Source organism: Pyxicephalus adspersus, chromosome 12, assembly GCF_032062135.1.
Source record: "Pyxicephalus adspersus chromosome 12, UCB_Pads_2.0, whole genome shotgun sequence".
Taxonomy (NCBI): Eukaryota; Metazoa; Chordata; class Amphibia; order Anura; family Pyxicephalidae; genus Pyxicephalus; species Pyxicephalus adspersus.
The window spans coordinates 20,225,526-20,247,629 of record NC_092869.1 but is presented as its reverse complement, the minus strand read 5'-3'; the positions used below and the strand labels follow the sequence as shown (position 1 = coordinate 20,247,629).

The window sequence follows — 22,104 nt, the reverse complement described above, 5'->3', positions numbered from 1 at the left end:
TTCAAACCTCGGATATCAGGGAATTATATTTACTTTGCTATTGAGTGTTGTGAAATGACAACATCAAAAAATATGCTAAAGCCCTCACAAATTAGGTTTACATGCCTATGATGCTGTTAAGGTATTTAAAAGATTGACAATTTATTTGAAAATAATAATTTCAAAATAAGGAAAATAATTTGCAAGTGGCTGCTAATTCGGCAAGGACTGGCTGTCCCAGAAAAATTCAGCTTAAGCGAACATCAACAATCAATAACAAAATGCACCAAGAGACAAAGAGCAGGTTTCTGGAGCAATGTGCCATGGACATACAAATCACAGATGTTGTTTAGCCACAGTAACAGCAGATGTTTGGTGGCAAAAAGCTCGGGAGAAAAACTTCATTGAAACTATAAAACACAGTGATGGAAATGTTATGTTCTGGAGTTCCTTTGCTGATGCAGAGCATCGGCATCTTTCATTCAAAGGGCCTGATTTCTCAAAGCTCTTCAGGACTGCAGAAGATAGACTATTATGGGGAGACCTCGGTGATCCAGCAAACCTGGAATAGATTAAAAAAAATAATAATTTGCTCGTGATTAGTAAATGTTTTTAATCCTGGACTCATTTTAGGTTTGCTGGATCACGCATATTCTCCCATGATAGTCTTTCTTGTCAAGTCTTGGAGAGATCTGATACATCAGGACCTTTGAGTCAACTATAAATTCTGTATCATATCAAACTGTGCTTTTTGAAAATGTGAAGGCATCTATACGAAAGCCAGAACCAGAAATTTAAATTTCAGCCTGATTATGATCTCAAGCCCACAAGCAAATCCACCAAGAAATGGGTCAATATGCAATGTTTTAGACTAGCAGGAGGGGTTTAAAAGGGGAGTTTAAGTAGAGGGAACCCACAAACATCTTGCAACTGAAGCAATTTTGTATAGAGAAGTGGTAAAAATGTTACTACTGGCTGTCAGAGTGGTATACTTACTTTTTTCACAATACATCAATAAATGTATTTATATTTTTGTTGAATACATGGTTGAAAGGTCAAACATTCCTTCTATTTTAATCAATCCATTATAAAACCTAAATTTGTGCCTAAAATTGTTTAGGTCTTCCTTGGCCTGCCAAAACTGCTACATCTAAGACCTCCGAAGGTGTCCTGTGGTATATGGCACAAACTCTAGCGGCAGATCTTTAATTCATGTTCTTTCTTGGTTTGCCCATCTTCCATTGCTCCATTCCGATACTCTTGTGTCCATGGTAGGTGCTGTCAGCAAAATATCAATACCTTTCTCTCCCAGTTAGCCGTAAGTTTTTCAGCAATTTATGCTACAGTAGCTCTTCTTTGACATTTAACTAAATGGGGGACTTTACACCGACCTCCACTGACAACTTATATCAATAGGTCTTGGGCACACGTCTGACTTTTTTTTCTCTAGCACAGTTTGTGAATTTAGTTCAATATAAGGGGAAAATAAGGCGAAAATAATATAGAATAAAAGAATTTATTAGAATATTGTTTTTGTTTTATTATGAATAAAACATAAAAATTGCAAATAATCTCCACAATTTTCTCACAGACCACTGGTTGGCGACCACTGATCTAAACCACTTAGCCATTCTAATTCCTTGTTAAAAAAGCTCACATTTCTGCCATTTTCCTGCTTCCAACGCATCACCCTCAAGGAAAAACTGTTCGTTTGCTGTCCAATATATGTAACACCCCTTGAGAAGATGCTAAAGTAACAAAATTACATGTAATTAAATAGATTATTTGCTGCTATACTGAATAAAAATAAAGATCAATCCTGCTTGGGCTGTTTCTATGTGTTCCTGTCAGTAGTAGTTTAGCATTCCTCCTCTAAAATTTGGTGTCAACAACATAAAAGCTTGTATCCATCCTGTCTTGTGTCAACAATTCAGCCTGGTGGTGGTGTAATGGTATGGGGGAAATTTACTTGGCCCACTTTAGGACCCTTAGTACCAATTAAACATTGTTAAAAACCCAAGGCCTACCTTAGTATTGTTGCTGACTATGTCTATTACCATATACCTGAGGTATACTTTTCTTCTGATGGCTACATCCAGAAGGTAAACACACCATGTCACAAAGCTCAGATCCTCTCAAAACGGTTTCTTGAACATGACAATGAGTTCACTGTACTCAAATGACCTCCATGGTCACCAGATCTTAATTCAATAAAGTTACCTTTATTTGGTGGATTTGGTGGAAAGGGAGATTTAGCTTATGAATGCTTGGCTGACAAATGCAGGATGCTACCATGTCATTATACACCACAATCCCAAGAGAAAGAATCCCAGCATCTTGGTAAATCAATTCCATGAATTATAGCAGTTCTCAAGGCAAAAGGGGGTCTAACCCAGTACTAGCAAGGTGTACCTAATAGAGAGGCCAGTAAGTGTATATGTTTACAATCGATCATTTACTTTACAAATCCAGCAGACATCAAACAAGGAAAAATTAATTAACAGAACAAGCAGACATAGGTGAGATAGGAAGAGAACAGTGTTTGACGATCAAGTGTCCAGGAGCGAGTCCATGAAGTAAAGCAGAGGTATGAAAAAAGTACCATTTGATCATGGCATTCTGTACTTTTATCTGTTATCTGTCAAAAAGCAGACTTGGTAAATTCTGCTTTTTGATGTCAACTGTATTTGTACATATACAGTACAAGCGTATGCTTTTTCAGTTATTAGGTATTGGTTACTATGTCTGAGAAAGGGCACTTCAAGAAACTTCAGCTACAATATACAGTTACCCAGCAAAAACTATAGTCCTATAGTAATTTAATAGCATTTTAGTAAGACCCCCGAATACTATGATTTGTTCCCTTTTTTTGGATAGCAACCTTTAAACTGTACATCTGGGTAAAGGAGTATACTTATCAAACTGCAAAAGACACAGGGCCTGATTTATGAAAGCTCTCCAAGGCTGGAGAGAATACACTTTCAGAAGTGAAGCTGGGTGATCCAGAAAACATGGAATGGATTTTTAAAAAAAAAAGCTGCATTGTATGTGCTGACTTTACAGACTTTGGGAAGTACTTACCTCTTTTCTGCATGCTCAATACTTCACACTACAGGCCAACACCTCATCTCTGGTGTTATTTTTACTTGGTTGGCAGTCATCCAGCAGGGGAAACTGTTACCAAAGTTTTAATTAGGCTCCCTGTAGGTTTAAAGTTCAACTCCCCATTTACACCTCCTGCTCCTAAAGTTCTGACTCTCTTGGGTGCATTTTTTCTTTTTTTCCTTAAACTTACTTTTTCCGGTTGATCCTATTATGTGTAGAGTATTTTTTCTCTTTATATTCTTTTTAGTGATGGGTGGTACCCATCATATGTATGTGTGCTGTGGTACCTCGTGCTAAAAAATTGTAAGCATCATTCAACACAATGAAGATATCTAGTTGTAGAGAGGAAATGCAAGCAACATTACCAGAGAGGAGGTGAGTATTGCAGTAAAAGCTGCATTTCATTTACTCCTAAAAACCCTTCTTTGACACTTTGTCTGCATATGTGTTCTATGAATACATAATGTCAAAAACTCTACAAAAACCACCAGGTGTTATGAGACCCAGAAACAGAAAACTAGATGCTAGATACAAATACGAGACCAAGGATAGAAAGAAAGCACTAAAACTCCACAAGAAGGAACTGGTGGATATGTAGAAAAACGTCTTTTGTGTTTGTCATAGAGTTAGGATTTTTTTTCTTATGGGGGCTGCAAAACCCGCCATGCATGTGCTAGATTTGCTGTAAGTCTTCATACTGTAAATAAACAGCACATTTGTTAAATTGGCTGGTATGCTGGAGGCTAAGGTTGTTACTGATGTCTTACGAGGTTTCTTTGCTTACTGAAGAGAAGCCATTTTGTTCTTGTTCTTGCTCTTAATGGTTTGAAGGCAGTCAGCGGCCAGGGAATCAAGCATGACAATTAGATTTAGAAAACATGGCAGAGCAAAGGATAATGCCTGAGATTATACAAGGGATACAATGGCGTCCTCAGAACTGCGCTTTTCAAATTAGCTGAAATAGATTCCAGTGTGAGCGCCGGCGTCCAGTGAGTAAAATCAATGAGGTTTTGGGTCCACAAAACGGCATTTCAATAGATATTTTTTTCCCTTCAGAGATTTCATTGAATACTCCGGCTGAAAGGCTGGCAGAGAAGCAGCAAGACGTCTGTTATATAAAACAGTCTTGCTATAATTTTGTACCATTGCAACCAAGTGCATAAATGAGAGTGAGCAGTTTAACCACACAATGTGAGTACAAGGCACCTGACAATGGCTAAAAGTTTCATCCTTTACAGTGGCCTAACAGCATGGATTTACAGAGGGCACTGGCAGGATATAGAGGGTCTGTGGGAACGTTAGAGAATAAAATATGAATCATAACTCATTGTTCCTATTAACACCTATATAATTCCTAGTGATTTTTGTGCTGAAACTAAAGTATATTTTAGGGTCTCTATCAGGTTGATCATAAATCTCTACAAACCAGCCAAACACAATCTGTAATTTTTTTTTAATAAAAAACAAATTTAAAACATAAAGTGACAGCAGGAAAGGAGGTATATTGGGTCTGATGCCTTTTTTATGTTAAAATTCACTTAGGCTAGGTTCATATATGCCTCAGAATCAAGTGATCCTGCACAACTTTACTTACACTGGGGGGCTAATTCCTAAAGATTTGCAGATTGACAGAAAGTGGCAGTAAGCGATATTGTACAGCTCACTGCCACCCCCATTCACTCTCTATGATGTTGCCGCAGGAAGAGGCTACTAGTTTGTGTTCATGCCTTGATTCTCATAATGTACTTGGCTTCACACTGACAATCTTCCCTCCCAGACCTTAATTATGCTTTTCTGTTATCTTGTGTTACTATGCATGTGCTGTTTGATGCGGTTGGAAATTTTTTGTTTTGGAAAGATTCATTTTTATAGTTAAACAATTGTAAACAATTTTTATAGTTAAACTATATCAACAGCCTAGTAGGTAACTAGTATTTTCAGAAGGGAGGTCAACAATGGCAACATACATGTTTTACTCACTACAGGCCAAACTCCAAGTTTGAAAAATCCAGGCAACCCCCTCGGAACAACACTCCACTGGTACATAATATGGGTTGCCTTTGTTTCGGTAATGTGCCACTTCAGAGTCTTCAATTATGCAGAGAACACTACCACATACTGATACCATTGCAATTTCCTACAATATTCTCCCATGAGCACAGAACACAATGACATGGCGTGTACTTGATGCTGTCAGCTCACAGGAAGAGGATTGAATGAGAGGAGTAACAGAAATAATTGGAGGATGTGTAGTGCAGCTCTGGGGCATGAAGAGGCTAAGCACTGTTTTGGGACTTTTGTCTTTAATCAGAGAGGGAACTTTTTTGGAAAATCAATGAATGGAGTCAAGCTTTAACAAATTTTAATGTTGCAAATAAAGGAAAATAGGGGTATGTGACACAAATATTTGAAAGTAAATATCATTAAGGCACTATTGGCACAAACTTGTACAGGCTATTGGAAACAGGGTTTGATACATATTATGTAAAAATAAGTACAAATGTTTTTAGGAATAAAGCCATTACAAACCTTTTATTAAAGAGGAAGTAAACCCAAAAATGATCTAAAACAAAAAAAATTCACTTACCTTCAATCCAGCAAGGAACTTAATTCGTCTGGATGGTTCTTCAATCGAGTCCCGCATTGTCCCTGCATTTGTCTTCAGGCTGGCGTGCTAGGTGCCGCCATCTTCCCTCTGTTCTTCTTCCTACATCACCTGACGCCGGCAGGAGATCCAGTGACGTAGATGGGAAAAAACTTGATGATCTCACTGCGCATTTATGAGATCTGCAATTTCTATTTGTTTTGGCGAAAGGTCTCCTTCTGAAACAGGCCTCCTGAGATGCGTGACGTAGGTATTCCGGGAGGCTCTGCAATCCCATTTCAAATAAAGGGTACAGAACAGCGGTGCTCTTTTTTTTTTAAAAAGGGATGTTGCACTTAAAGAAAACAGAATTTTTACCTTACATAAAAGGGTTGTCTACACTGTTATATAAAGTGAAATTTCTGAGTTTAGGTACGCTTTAGGTTTGTTAATGCTAATATATATTTTTTCTGTAATGACACTGCTTAAATAGTTAAACAAATGCAATATTTTTACATCTGTAACAATGTCTATTCAATGTACCTGACCTATTACATCATTGTTCTTTATCCAACATTCCTGATACTAAATCTAACAGGTAATTGGATTCATTGTTTGTATGGTCACATTTCTGAATGATTTCATTACGTGTGAAACCCTATGATGAAAACTGTGTGCATCTGTCCATATAGGCTGATTGACAGCATCTCCGTGTGGCACATCTCCTAATGGGTTCATTTAAAAAGCTGTAAAATACATATCTCCGCATATTTATAAAGCACATCATAAAGAATGGCTGTCTTCCTGCTCTGCTCCAATCACAAAGGTCTCCCTGTGAAGCATCCCATGAAGCTTGGGTTGGATGCACATTGTTGTCCAACATGTATAAATGAGGTGGATCATGGTGGGTGTAGCAAAGCACAGTGTAAAGCAGAACAAAAAGCTTTCTGTTATGGGGTAGCTCTCCATTAAGGGGGTATATTTACAATGCAGAGTGGATATCAATATCTGCTCTTCATTAGAAATGTTCCCCCTAAGTGTTCCTCCCAGTGTCACGGAACTACATCATGTTTGCAAAAAAATCTCTGTCAATTCCTCCCTCTAGGCTGCACCTTTTAAAATAGATAGCAGACTAAAAAAGTGGACCAGATCATATAGCTTCCAATTGTCCTGTTTTCGCTGAGACAGTCCTCGTTTTTGGGACATATCACACTGTCCCAACGAGCTGTGTAAAATGACCGGGAAACAAAGCTAGTAGTGTAGTGGATTTTCACTTTACATATGTAATTTTGGGGTTGCCCCTAGATGATGCCAATAGCTTATAAAGTGTTTCAATGCAAGATCAATGAAGATCTCGCCACTCTTCACTTTCTCCATCAGCTCCTGTACAATAGTCCTCATTGGTTTTATCCATTCATCCAGGGATCACTTCACTATGGAGACTGCAGTGACGCTGGAGGATAAAGGGATTGATGGATAATCCATGGTGGGTACATATACACATATGTGGTGTGGTGTTGTATAATCGAGGCCTGTTTTAACCTTTTATGAGGATGGGTAAAAGGTACAATAGTGCCCCTTTGCTCATTCCCCAGGGTAGGGTGGTGGACATCTGGAGGACCCCTTATCAAAGGGGTCTTCCAGCTTTAAAAAAAAAGCTCCCCCTCCACAGACCCTCACAACACAACAGCCACCATTGGGGGCAGGTGGATCTGGTTTTTCAGGGAGAGGGCTAAACGATTTTTGCATCCTCTCTTTTTGGGAAAACCAGATTTCTATGGATCTTTTATGGATAGGATAGGGGGCACACAGGGATGCTACCCCATTTGCTATCCAGGAAAGTCCCAAGGTTAATTAAAAGCTTAAGCCATTAAAGATGCTGTATTTTTGCTTGACAAAATTGCACTTTGTGACAAGGTTATTTTAAGTGTGTATGAATAAAGGGATTTTTTGCAATATTACATTTATTGTATATGTGCATGTGTGCAAAAAAGGAAAAAGGAAAAAGGAAAATAATTTAGTAAACTTTTCTTTAGAATATCATTCCTAAAAAGTGAATTTTGTTGGATAACAGAATTGTGGCTTACGATTAGAAGATGGCCCTTGTTGGTCCAATTTATTATAATAGAACCACCAATAGCACAAAAGATGATTAATAGTTTGATTAAATATGCAGTGCTTTTATATTTAGTGTATTCTGTGGTATTAAAGGTTATTGCAGTACCCTAAATTGATTGAATTGACCATGCCCCAGCCAATGACCACACACGCTGTTTAATGCTTTTGGTCACTTTCAAATGTTGGGAGGTATGAGATCATGTGCCATGAAAGATTTTTATTTGACTGGGGGTTTTGCTATCATTGTTCTTGTGTTTGGACTTTCACTTTTTACTTTAAACAGCTGAAATACTATTTACCTAAATAAAAGTTGATAAAAAAAAACAATATGTAAGATTTTTGTAAGCCATACACAAAGGCCGCCCTCTCCCTCCTATTTCTTTATTTCACCTCTTATTTTCACAGCAAGTAAGAAATAAATAATTTCCCTCACTGTTGAATAATCTTAACAAAAATGCAAATATTTAATGTGTTATTTACGGAAAACATGTAAAATTCTAATTCACCACAATGGTTGGATGGCCATACTGAGAATGCACGCAGAGAAAGCATATAACCAGGGCAAATCCTGGGTAGGTATTTAAAAAAAAACAACAAACCAGACTGTCTAGGCGGTCGAGAATGAATGGGAACACAAAGCTCTTGGGCGCTCCTTCTATGCATGCCGGAGGATCTCGGGCATGCGCAGAAAGAGCCTTTTTGCTCAAAGAGAAAAATTTGCAGATCTAACGCATGCGCAGTGGGATCGGCAAGTTTTTTTTTCATCCTACGTCACCCGATCTCATGCTGGGTTGGGTGACGTAGGATGACGAACCCGGAGGAGAAGACGAAGGTGGCAGCACCCAGAGCGCCGGCTCTGAGACGAATGTCGGGACGACGCGGGACCAGATGCCGGACACCCCAGTGATTGGTCTGCCCTCTGGGACTAAAAGGCAGGTGTTTTTGTTTTTTTGAGTATAGTTCCTCCTTAAATCTCATACTTTATATGAAAAAAGGTAAGTTATGAATGTCAGATGTACAGCTAATTTAAAAAATACATACACTGTAGGTGAATTGTCAAAAGATTTGTGATTCAATCAAGTTATGGATTTCCACTGCCAGACCGCAAATTTAAATCAGTGAGCTAATTCTTTTTTTCACTGTAATTAAACAACACTGATTTTTACCATCCTCTAAGTCTGCAGATTGGACAGTAAAGGAAAAAAAGCACAATGCTCATCCTTATGTTGTCTACTCCACTTAGAAAGCTCCCAATATTGGATTGACAGCACTATACAATGCAGAAAAGTCTGATTGCAACAAATATACCGAGGGTTACAAGAGTCTACTATACAGAGGGCGGCATTGTTCACAAATTAAAGTATGCACAGTGCATACACACATACACACGTGCAATATTAGTCATTGGAAAGGATCTTTCACGATCCTTTCCAACGACTAGCACTGCACGATGCATGAACTGTGAGTGCTGTACATATAGCACTGTTCTCCTCTATGCAGAGGGGAGAGTGAGAAGAGTGAGTGAGTCAGAGTGGCTCCGCACTACACGCTCTCCCCTTTCCCTTGCTTAATGATCGTTAGTCGTCCATCGTCCGTGGCCAGGACGATGGACGACTGGCGCTGTACACACACCAGAATCTTGCCCTATCGGATATATTGGTTTAAAAAAAAACCTCACAAATGAAACAAGAGTAGCTACTGTCTTTAAAGCTCTCAGAAATGCATAATCATCTTGTTTTTTTCTTCATAATTTATTTTTAATCTAAGATGTGAAGTCTTCTTTTGACAAAGAAATGCATTTTCTTAGTTACTAGTTACTATAAAGTAGTCCTAAATTTTGCTCTAAATATGACATAAACTCTACCACTTAATTGTCCAATGTGGCACTCTATGTTGTTTTTGTGACTCTTCCATTGGGAAGTTACTCATCAGGAGCAGAGATTGCTCTGCGCGTAAGCATATGTACATGTCAAGAACTAGGTTCATACTATGCACCTGGGATAAGAAAGTTCCCAGAGCACACAAAAACAGTTTAAGAATAAATGAATGTATTTACAACCACTGCAAGGTGGATACCACTTGGTTGTCTTATTAAAGTGTAGCTTTCACTTCATCTGAAAGGTAATTTTAACTGTAAATTTATTTCTTCCACTCAAGGCTGACCCTTGCTTAAACTTCTACACAGACCAGAACTTTGCTCAATCTTCCAAACATTTGCTTGATTTTCCCTGTAATGAGGATTGAATATGAAGTTTGTTTAGTGTAAATAGCATGCTCATTAGCAGTCCTATAAAGAATGGGAGGAGAAGATAGCCAGGCATCAAGAAAAGGGCAGTAAATTGTAAAATCCCATTAGTGTTCTGGTGACTGAACACACTGCACACACTGGATGGACAGCTAGTTTTTAACCCTTGAGCACTATATCCTGCGGATTTGGTGGCTGTCAGATGTATAGCAATGTGTGTTTACGTGGGTAGCTGATGGCAGAAGATTGTGATGACAGCAGGGCAATCAGTCAGACAGTTCATAGCATCCATCACATCTACTGCTTTCTCCTATCATACGGTCGCTGGGCTGTGAAATGATGGAGAAACATCTCAGCAGAGGAAGCACTGGAGCAGACATTCCAGATCTATTTGCTGCCACATAACAAGGGGGTGACTTTACTGGAAAAGGATGACAGTGGGACATATGGTGTCCTACTTTCCACCAGATGGTACGTCACATCTTTGTTGTCTGTTTTTTGCTGGAGGATTCTGGGTAGCTTTTGTGACATCAATAAGAAAGGTGGCATAATTATTTGTAAAAAAAAGTTGAATGACTAAAGTGGATCCCCCAAAGTGATTTATTTTAGAAATTGTGATGTGTTAGACTTGTTGTGGGATCTGTCCTGTTTCGGGAGGTGTTCCTATCCTTGTAACACTGGTGTTTAGAGTTGAATATCTAAGTGCCCTTTTTCTCCTTCTCTGTGCATATTTGCATATTTAAGTGCCCAGGTTTCATATATTCCTATGAAGATATGAAGCTCATAATACACCTTTCAACCTTTCTGTACAACTATTGTGCAATATCCTTCAGGTTCACCAAAACTATGCAATATGGGAATTTACCCAAACTATTCAATTTGTATCCAATCAGGGAGGAGCTTGATATACATGGTTGTTGTCAGAGATAAAAAAAATTGTAAGGTAAGATAGACACAATAGTCACCCCAAAAGACAGAAACCCAAACAACTTTACCTTCCACCCATTACAATTGTCTGCCTTTCAAGTAGACTACATTCAAATATATTTTATTCTCAGCAGTATATGTTCTAAATTATTGCACAACATAGACTTTCACCTTTAAAGCTACACGTTATTTTAAGCAAACCTGTTCTTTGCAGCAATATGCTAAAGTTACATTGTATTACATACAATACAGTCACCTGCTTCCGCCCTCACAATGTCATCTGTAGTATGTAGCAAAAATGAACACTGTTTTATTTTTGGGGAAATTTACAGATAATATGGAGATGCAGAGGCACTAGAATTGATACTATACATCTTGTGATTACTGTACATTGTATGCTTGCATTTAATCTTATAAACAGAATAATATTGTGATACTGTTAACATAAAACCTAATACAGGTGTCTCATTTTGTAATACATTTGTAGTTGCACTTATCAGTATAGCCAAGACATCTAAACACCCACTATTTAATTACTCTCTGCTTTAACATCTGAACCTATATTATATTTTAAGGTTTCATTAAACCGCTATTGTCCAAAATGATAGGAGGAAAAAGAAGAAAGCAACAGTGGGAAAAGAAGTACAATGGCCTGCAGGATAGGTGGCAAAGAAACTGGCATTAGGTTGCCACTGAAACTGTGTTCCTTTTAAGTCTTAAAGTGGTAATGTAACAGGCAACAAAAAGCAATTCTGCCCCAATGCTGCAATCAAAGTAAGAGATGCATGAACTGGAAATAGGAGCCAACACCAGATGCATTACTGAAAAGCCTGTTTACGGTAGCAGTGAACATAATATTTCAAAGCTGGAGTCCCTGGACAACAAACTGAGCGGAAGGATGGGCATGAGAACTCCTCCTATGGCATGTGAAATACAGAAGATCTTCTATTTATCCCTATTGTTTTCTCGTTGCCTTCGGATATCCTAGAAGTTATTATCTTAAAGCTAAAGTTTATTCTGCTTTTATTTTGCCTTCCCTCCTCCCCCTATTAACATGCTAAGAGAATTTTTAAATAAAACCTGCTTTTCCTTACCTTACTTTTTTCTTTTTTTAAACCAAATAAGTTATCAATGGGCTTCTGCACTCATCTGTACAATGCAAGCAGATCATGACTGGTGGGGGAAGCTGGCTGAGTACTGTACATGGTTTCCTGCAAAACTGAAGAGGGCTGAATATTATCAGATGCCTTTTTGGAAATTAGGTGGGCTCTATCTTAATTGCTACCACTTTTAATGCACATTGTACAGTTTAATCATATTACCATTTTTAGTACAAGAGAGATATGTCAACCTCCTATACATATCAGGTGAGTACAGAGGACTTTGGCCTGCTAATCATCTGTAGGAAATCTTTGAGTTAGCTAGTCCTTGGGATTTGTTCCAGTCAGGAAGAATCTCAAATTGATCAAACGTATTAAAGCAAATCACTCCAAGTTAATTAGCATGGTAAAATAAATATTTACCACAACTTCCCTAGCTTAAAACCTTAAATACACCCCCCCCCCCCCCCAACACACATTTGCTGTCTAAGTGCCTTGCTGATGCTACTTCGGTTCGAGTTGCTCGCCTGCTATGAATAATTCCTTTCCTTTTTGAGTTATTATTATGACTTGCCCAAATGCAACAACTCCCCAGGGCTGAAAAAGTGCAGAATGAAAAAGTCTTTCCTTTGTATTTTTCATTCGGCAGATGATAATCTTAGAACAGCTCCCTCTGGGCCCTCTGTTGTGTCAGTTTGTGGACAACAGTTGCCTATTGATGATTTAGCAAAACTCAATCATGCTTGCCCCCGAAAGACTTTTGTTTTTCAAGCTAAATATATCTAAGCCATTTAAAATCAGAACAGAGTTGAAGGGAACGGAATTTTCAGGGCAACAGGGACGTGATCAGCATGTTCTGTGCTCCCAAAGCTGTAAATATTAAGAGCTTAAAGCTTCATGATGCAATGGAGAAACTCCCAATTTCATCTATAGGGACATCTCAAGGGAACCACTGCAGTGCGTCTTCGCCTGAGTAATCAAGGATATCTGACAGGAATTTTCCAGTTTCAGTAGTCGCTCCTGGGAGGTTTCTGGTCTTCCACCTTGGTCGGAAATCAGCTCTCACCAGATAAAAAAAATGATCATGGAAGAAGTTTAACATGCAATAGCTGACAATAATTTTTAGTAATAGTTGTAATAATTCTTGTCTTACTGACACATGCAGTTGAGCTAGAGATCAACTGTGTGGCTTAATGCTAGTTAGCCCAAGGTGCAAGTCTTTATGGAAAGACACCATTTTAATGCAATTGCATGCCTCGCTGTGAGTAGACACTAAAGCAGATCTTTCAGCACTAGCCTCTCTGCTTTCTTTTTTCCGGTCTCCCCCTCTTATACAATTGCAAATATTTTATTAAATTAGAAAAAAAATACTTTTTCCCCTTTTGAAACTCTATATTCTCTATTCTTCCAAATTCCTCTCCCAAGTAAGGGTGATGTATTAATCGGCCTCTCGAAGCCTCCTGGAATATCTATGTTGCATAGTCTGGGAGGCAGCAGTTCACTGGAAGCCAAAATATATTGATATTTTGGGCTTGTATAGATGACAGCTGCATATATCATCTATGCAGGCATGGGATTCAGTATAGCGGGACTCGGCAGCCAGGGCAGCAGAGAGCAAAGCTGCAGAGAGCACCTGGCTGAGAGAGAGGAAGAAGGGACAGAAACAGTAATTTAAATTTATTTTTTAATATGATACAGAGAAACAGCAGTAAGTTTTATTTTTGCTCTACAGTGGAAGCTCCTTACCATAAAGCTACAATCAACTGTAGCTAAAAGGAATACCTTTTAATATAATTTATTGTCAATCCAGACCAAACTGATATTTTGGTAATAATAGAGCCTAAAAATTAAATTATATTTTACATGGCTTTCAGAGACTGAAGGAGAGCTGTTTGCATTTAAAGAGGAAGTAAACTGAATCCTTACCTAAAACAAAAAAATACATTTACCTTTAATCCTGCAGAGCATTCGATCAGTTCGCAGGTCTCTTCCATCAAGTCCTGCGTTGTCCAGGCATTCATTTTCGCCGGCGCCCTCATCTTCTCCTCTTCTTACGTAGATAGGAAAAAAACCTGCCCATCTCACTGCGCATGTGTGAGATCAGCCCTTTTATGTAAACCTTTTTATATAAAATGAAAATTCTGAGTTTAGATACACTTTAAGTTCCCAGGTCTGTGCACATATCACAGCTGTTATCAGAAGGTCCTTCTCTTGAAATTTTCATACATGGTATATGGAGAAAACCCAAGAAAAAATGGAAACACGTAAAAAGTAGATTAGAATACCCAGAATCCTTACGAGGTTTGAAACAATGATAGAGAAGTATTGATTGACCCATTCCATTGCCATTGTTTACTTTAATTGCAACACTGGAATTAAGTGATAATGGTAAGTAGGAAATCCTATAAATGGTCAATACTCACACAGCTGGAATTGGGAGGTGATTTCTATGGAATTTGGTTAGTTCCTTTGTGTATAATTGACTTGAAATAACTATTTTCTTCAAAACAAAAGTAGAGTTGCAGGACAAGCTTGCCTCAGCAATCATTAAAGGAAACCTATACTAAAAATTGTTGTTTGTTTACTCACTCAAACCCAAACCATTCACAATTAAGCATATATATAAATATATGATCATTAGATCAACTAATCAACCAGGGAATTTTTAACTTAAGTAAGTAGATATCAACAATTCCAATGGTCTGCTTAGTACATCACTATTCACTCCCCTTAAATCTGTGACAGTGGTACAAAATGTAACTGCAAAAAAGCTTGGAATATATATGCTTTAATCATTCTCCCCACCATGACAGCTAGGCAAGAGTGGCATCAGAATCCTGCAGGGGAGCAAAATGGATCCCAAATCCCACCAGATGAAATTGTGCTGGATTATCACATAAGATTGTAGATACTTTCCATTCTCTTGGAATGTCACCAAGATAGTGAAGTCACCTAGGCCAGTGTAGAGCCAGAGGCTAAGGTGAATATATTTCAATTTTTCCTCTTTGTATTTGTATGTGTCTTTGTACATTTATCATATGTTAATTTATAAGGACGGTTGTATGTGACAAGAAACCTTTCTCAGCTTTAAGAAACATTGATAACCTGATGTACAGATGACCATTTTAGGTGATTTTTAGAAACCTGTATCTGTAATAGAATCATCACAATATGAGGCAGAGTGTAAAACTGTAAAGGTCACAAGAAAATAACTTAGCCAAAGCTTAAAATATTGTAAAATGTGCAGTCTTCTATAGTAATATTTTACTTTTCAAAAATGTTTCTCAGCAATCAAGGATACCACCTAATTTATACAATTATACTTTCACTATAAAGTCTATAATTGCTATTATTACAGAGATAGATGGGGTCTATATTGTCTGCACATTGGCCTTATGTACTACTAGGAAACAACAACAGTCACTTTTCACAAATTCATGTCTATTCACAATAGACCCACATCAAAAACATATCCCTAACAATGAAAAGATCAGAATGAATGATGCTCTTGCATGTGTTCCAATTCCAAGTGTGCGTCTGAGGTTTTTAATCTTTGAGGCAATAGACCAATGACTGAGGGTGTGGGATATGTCCAGAAACAGCAAGGGTATACCCTTAACAACAAAAATTCTGGGTGGAACATTGAAACATTGTTTAAAGCGGTCCAACCACCACAACTTTTACTTTATATAAAAGTGTAGAATACCTTTTAAATAAAGCAAAAATGGGGAAGGGGAGGCCCATGAAAAGCTTCGGGCTGCTCCTCCAGAGAAGGGGCTTTTCCTGCAATAGAAAATAAGTGCCAATCACACGCATGTACAAGCTCAAAATTAATAATCTAGCATTTACTTATATACATGCAAATACATTGGGGACACTGCACATTCTTTTTTCAAATCAAAACATGAAGAAAAAAATCTCAAACTCGTGTTTTTCCTTTAAAGAAATCGAAGAAAAGATAATTTTAGGATCTCTAAAATGGTAGCATTGTGAGGTTAAATTAGTAAGGTCATTCAGTAAAAAAAAAATGCACATGCTGGTTATAGAGCATTTCTCTATGTAAATTCGAGTAAAATGGGTCGTTCCAGACATTGGGCCTGTTTTTTTAAAGCTCTTCAAGGCTGGAGAGGATACACTTTCATTGCTATTAGGGAGCAAATATTTCAGTACTAGACCAGATCCATTGCAGGTTTGCTGGACCACCCAGATTCACTGATGAAAGTGTCCTTGGAGACCTTTAATAAATTAGGCCCATTGTTCAGAAGAACAGTTGATTGACGAGGGGAAACATAGAAAGAAATGCGGAAAATGATAGGCTGCTCAGCTAAAATGACCTAAAATACTTTAAAATGGTAAGCAAAACCCAAAATATATGGAAGAAAATGGAAAACTGCCTTTTTGAATAGATAGAAGAATAGACAAAATGGCGAAGCCAGTGATCAGCTCCAGGAAGATCAAAGAAGGTCTAAAATTTACCTGTGATTACTGTTACAAATAGAAGATGCCAAGCTATCAGGAAGAAGCCCTCACAAAGTCCCAAAGTTTAAAAATAAGACACAATGAAGAGGTACAGTTAAGAAGAGGTTACAGGTTAAGAAATTTTGCAACATTTTGTTAACTGATGAAAGCAATATTGTTCTTTTTGAGTCTAGGGGCTCCAGTTTTTTAGATGACTCCCAAAAAGCCACAGTACACTGTGAAGATAGTGAAGTATGATGGTACAAGCTTCATGATATGGGGATGTTTCTCATACTATGGTGTTGGCCTATTTATCCCATACCAGGGATCACAGATCAGTTTGAATACATCAAATACTCAAAGAGGTCATGATGCTCAATGCCATAGGGGAAATGCCCTTTAAATAGGTGTTTCAACCAGACAACGACCCCAAACATGAAAGTGTATTCTCTCCAGTCTTGGAGAGCTTTAATAAATTAGGCTCAGTGTTTCAGTTTATACAGTGAATGTTTGAGTTGGTGAAGAAGAATGCAGATGCTGCTATTTATATATATATATATATGCACTCAGAAAAGTAACCACACGTTAAAGTGTAATAATGAAGCATGAAAACATTCAGCTGAATAGGATCATTCACAGATGCTGCTCTATGAACAAACCGATAAATATTCAGGAGATTCAAGCACAGGCGTGCAGACTGCATAAAATTTGCTGGATCAAAGGGGTAACTGTATCAAATAGGATAATACCTTTTTACAGTACCAATAACCCAAATAAAGCAAAAAGCACCTAGGGCTATTTATAGGTAAGCTCCAACCTCCTCCAATCTTGGAACCTGCACAAGAAATGAATGTACTGATGTGAAAAAAATACATCCCCCCATCCCTTCCCCTAGTGAGCTGACATTACTCTAACGCATTATAGCAAGAATATAAATACATCACTGTATCTATTCTTTATTAAAATAAGTTTTTTTTTTCATAAAGATTACTTAATCCTGAGTTGGTATAATATAGGGAACATCTAAAATTGTAATTGTACCCTAAACTTAATTGAACATCAGACAGCTTGAGATTGTGAGGAACTTTTGCCACTGGACTGCTAGTCTCATAACCAAATATCTTGTGTTGCTTGCAGGAGAGAAACATGCACTGCATGGATTCCCCTGCTTTTAATTCAGTCTTGGGGGGCTATGGTTTTTGAACTACACCAGTCTGTTCCCAAATATTTCCCTACTACTAATCAGATCTCCAAGTATGATTATTCAGTCAAAAGGAAAAGATCAGCTGCAGAGAAACCATGATATTGTTGATAATTTTCCTATGCTTTACTTTTTTGGCACGGTTTCCACAATTCAGGTCCTCCAAAAAAAAAATGTGGGCTAAGAGGTAAATGAGGACTGCTATTGCTGACCTCTTTCTGAAAATGAAAAATGTTTGGTTGTCTCTGTCTTCAATATTTTGACTGACCTGGTGTAAGGGCCTGGTCCAGCAACAGTACTCGCCAGACACCGGTCTCCCAGTCTAACATTGCACTCTTCACTTATAGCAAACCCTGATTGCGTTTCCCAGCACACAGTTGTCCCCAGGACTTAGTGTGCAAGGAATTGTGTCTAGGGAAGGGCTGGCAAAGGACCAGGACCCCATAGATAAAGCAGCCAAGATTCCAACAGAGACATGTCCAGAATACAGAGCAGAGGTCATACACAGGTAATCCGTCCACCAGATCAGGTACACAAAGGCAAAAAACAAGCAGTCGGGGTCACAGGCTAAAGGTCAGTCCAAGCAGCGTAAACTCTCAGGATCAGAAGCAGGCAATGTCAGCAACAGTAAATCAGATGACAACCTTGCAGCACAGATTAGCCCAGCTAACCACTACAACAGCCACTAAGCAGTGGGAGAGGCTTGAAGGCCCCAACAGCTAATGGCAGCACAGGAGCAACAATTGGATTCCAAAATCCCCTTCAGCTGTGCACAGGCTGCACGGCTAAAGAGAAGCAAAGATGCTGCTATTTCCTTGCTGCTAAAAGTGTCACTGCCAGACACAATAAATGGGAAAAGATACTGTGGTGGCGTACATCACAGGATTTCTGACCCTACAAGCATCTCCTAACACCAGGATGTGCAAAATAGGTTAGAAGTCCTACAATGCATAAGTCTTTCAGAAGAGTGACTTTGAAGGTAATCAAACCATATGTTAAGAAACAACCAGACAGCTAGAGCTTTCAAAAGAAATTCAGAAATAGCAGTCCTGTATTTCTCTAATGATTGCTTTACTAATAAAAAAAAGAATTTAAATTGAATTTGGCGTTAAACATATTTAAATAAAAATGTACATACTAATCAAAAACGTTATGAAAACAAAGGCTCCATCAAAACTTTGCAAAACTTTTCTTTTTCTGCTTAAATGTACTTTTGGGCATTATCACTCTTTTTAAGCATTTCCTATAAAACACAATACAAATCCAAAAGGGAGAGGGCGCTAAGCCATTATGGTCAAGGTAGGCGTGATCTCTCGCATTCAATGGCTGAAAGACGTGAAGTGTTACTGGACTTATAAATAACCATATGAAATATTACATCACTATCAGCAAATTCTTAAATAGCTCTGACTATAAAGGAGATTTAATCTATCGATACTCCAAATTAATTCTGTGGCATCTTAAAGTTGTGGATCCATTGCCCTGGTGATGCAGTTTTTGTCTAGGAAGAAGACCCATGAGAGGACTGGTGAAGCTGGTGAGATCAGAATATCAAGTTGTCTATAAATTAGGCAATGACAACATCCAGCCATTGTGTTGTTCCTTGAACTGAGACTGACCCCAGCCTCATCCCATACTCTTCGAAGTGCCATGGTAATAAGGAAAGGTGTTGGAAGACCCAATAAAGACCATCTACAGCTAAACACTTTTAAAACAAATAAATCCCACGGTTTGAGATTTAGGCTTCTACAAGTGCAATACTGGCTTCTATTTCAACAAGTAGGCTTTGGATTCAAGGGTGGTGACTACAAATAGGAGTCCTGAGCAATCGCTTTTTGGATAACAATCCAAAATACAAATTTAGCTGCAATTGACAACTGAAAATGTGAAAAAAATACTAGAAAGGCTAGGGCTATAATAATTTTTGAAAATACTGGGGGTCCATTTTAAACTTAATTCAAACCCTTGCGCTCACTGAGGCTGACCCAACTCCAAACTGTAAAAAAAAAAAAATATATATATATATATATATATATATAGCTTCTTTAGTTTCCCCAAATGTATACACCAAAAGGAACAAAGTTGTTATTGCCTGACTGTTGCCTGAACCCTTCCGTCACAGAGAGTACATATATTTTTAGAGGGACATTTAATGGCAAAAACTTATATCAATTCCTACCCAACCCATGTCACACACCTAAAACCTATCCCTAACACTTAAATTTACCATAATATTTTCATACCTTAACTTGACATGGACATACCACGTAAAGATTATGTAGGCTGCCACTGCTAAACTCCTTTATAAAATGTAAAATTGTGTAAAGCTGATCTTTTGGTTTCACTAGTTTCAGTCACACATTGACACCTGTATGAGATAACTGCAGCAGTAGTGTGACAATTAGCTTAATGGCTGATCTGCATACTTTTGAGTCACAGATTCAGAAAGTATTTAATGCAGATGATCAGAAGACCAACCAGGCAAGTTGTATTTTTGGGACCAGGTCAGAAACGTCAACTTATATAACCTTTCAGTTAAAGGTCAGTTTAGGGCAGGGGTGTCAAACTCTGGCCCGAGGAATTTTAAATATGAATTTCAGCTGGCCCACCGCTGCATTGAAATAGCGCTGCTTCTACAATTCCCGGCATCACTTGCGACTATAGACCAGCGGCCTCTCTGCCTATGCGTGGCCCCGCATTGGACTGTTTTATAGACACAGGGAATTGTAGTAGCGGTGTTTTTTCTCTATTATAAGCTTGTTCCAGATTGAATGTTAAGCAAAACCTCTTTGTTTCCCTATGAAAAAGTTTTATATCTAATGAGAAGGAAAAACTTCCACAATTTTTTCAATAAACTTCAAGTTTGGCCTGCGACTTTGTCTAAGTTTTTAATTTTGGCCCTCTGTGTATTTGAGTTTGACACCCCCGCTTTAAGGTCTAAATATGTAAGGTCTACACAACTAGTATTTCAGTATTGGATCAGTGTCACAATGTTTATTCACTTCACCATTTTCATCCGTTATAATACACCAATTCACCATTGGTGTATTATAACGGATGTCTAGTAAGTACTTGAAAATTGCTTGCCACTGCTGTAATACTTGGTTACATAAGGATTTGGGAAATGTTTTATTTTCCTATAGCATGCATTCCCACAATTATGAATGGTTCAGCTCTTACTCTTACAATATATGCAGTAGTTTTTTTTTCTGTATAATTAAAATAAAGTCAAGGTTGAGACTGAATTGCTTTCTTAGGAGTGCTACTTAGGTAATCGGCTGCCTGATAATATTTTAATGTCAAAGGTCAGTTGTTCTCATTTAGACATGGCTAATTTAATTAGTGGACAGGAAATCCTAGGCTTAAAAAACAGTCGTTTCCTAAAAATAGCTATTTAACTGTACACGTGTACTAATGACAGTGACCCGATGAGTGGGGTCACTGTGCACTGATATCAAGGAATAATAGAGGCTTAATGATGTCTAGCCTTTTCTAAGGCCAGGATAGAATAATTGCTGTGACCTCACTCTGGTAAAAAAAAACCCTATAAGTATGTTATTACATAACTTTGGCTTCTTAAAATATCTGTAAAGCTTGTCAGGGGGCAACACCCAAAGTAACCACTACAATTTAGGGTACACCTAACAGTCGTTTACAACCCAACTGTTCTATTCAAAGCTGTATATCTTTCAAAAACTTAGGGCAAACAGTTATATACACAGGTAAATCAACAGAGAAATTTGGTTCACCTGCATTTATGTCCATCCATTTCTAAAAAGTACACAGCCCTGCCAGGCAGTACAACAAGCGAATGACACCACGTTTTCTGTTAAGATTTAGGCTTGTTCACACAATTGGGCACCAGTTGCTCAAACAACTATAAATAACCACAAAGCCTTCTTATTATAGATGAAACAAATGAGAGCAGTTAAAGAGGCGTTTGCCTTGTTTTGTGGTGAAGTTTTGTCTCAGTGCTAAGTGCTTCTTGTCATGTTTAAAGGTCTGTACGCTTGTCATCCTCTTAAGACTTGAATGGGGATGCTTTTCAAACTCATGCAAAGCAATCTGTTACCTTTTTAAAGCATTTGAAAACCAATTTGGAAGCATTTGAAAAGAACCAAAATGATTACTCGTTCTTTACCCTTCCAGTTCCTCTGAAACCCTTATACTAGAAAACTACTCCAACTGCAATTTTTAGGAGTTTGATAATTGCCACCAGATGTTCAGTGGTCAAATTATGGCACCTGGTAAGCTGCAACCAAATTGCAATTTATGTGAACATGCCCTTAAGGAATACAGTGGAATATTTTCTCTACTCCCAAATAACCAGATGAAGGGTGCCATTTAACTCAGATGGCTGAGGACATCTTGTGGTGCAGAGGGGGTA

The 22,104-nt window shown here is 38.1% G+C and overlaps 1 protein-coding gene and 1 long non-coding RNA gene across 6 annotated transcripts in view; one reads left to right on the top strand and one right to left on the bottom strand.

The window, feature by feature from the left end:
* CADM3 (cell adhesion molecule 3) overlaps positions 1–22,104 on the bottom strand; it is a 273,426-nt gene that overhangs the window by 176,817 nt on the left and 74,505 nt on the right. The window lies entirely within an intron of this gene.
* Positions 10,184–12,052, top strand: LOC140342439 (uncharacterized). The gene is made up of 2 exons (XR_011923086.1): positions 10,184–10,502; positions 11,534–12,052. It is a non-coding gene; the product is annotated as an uncharacterized lncRNA (long non-coding RNA).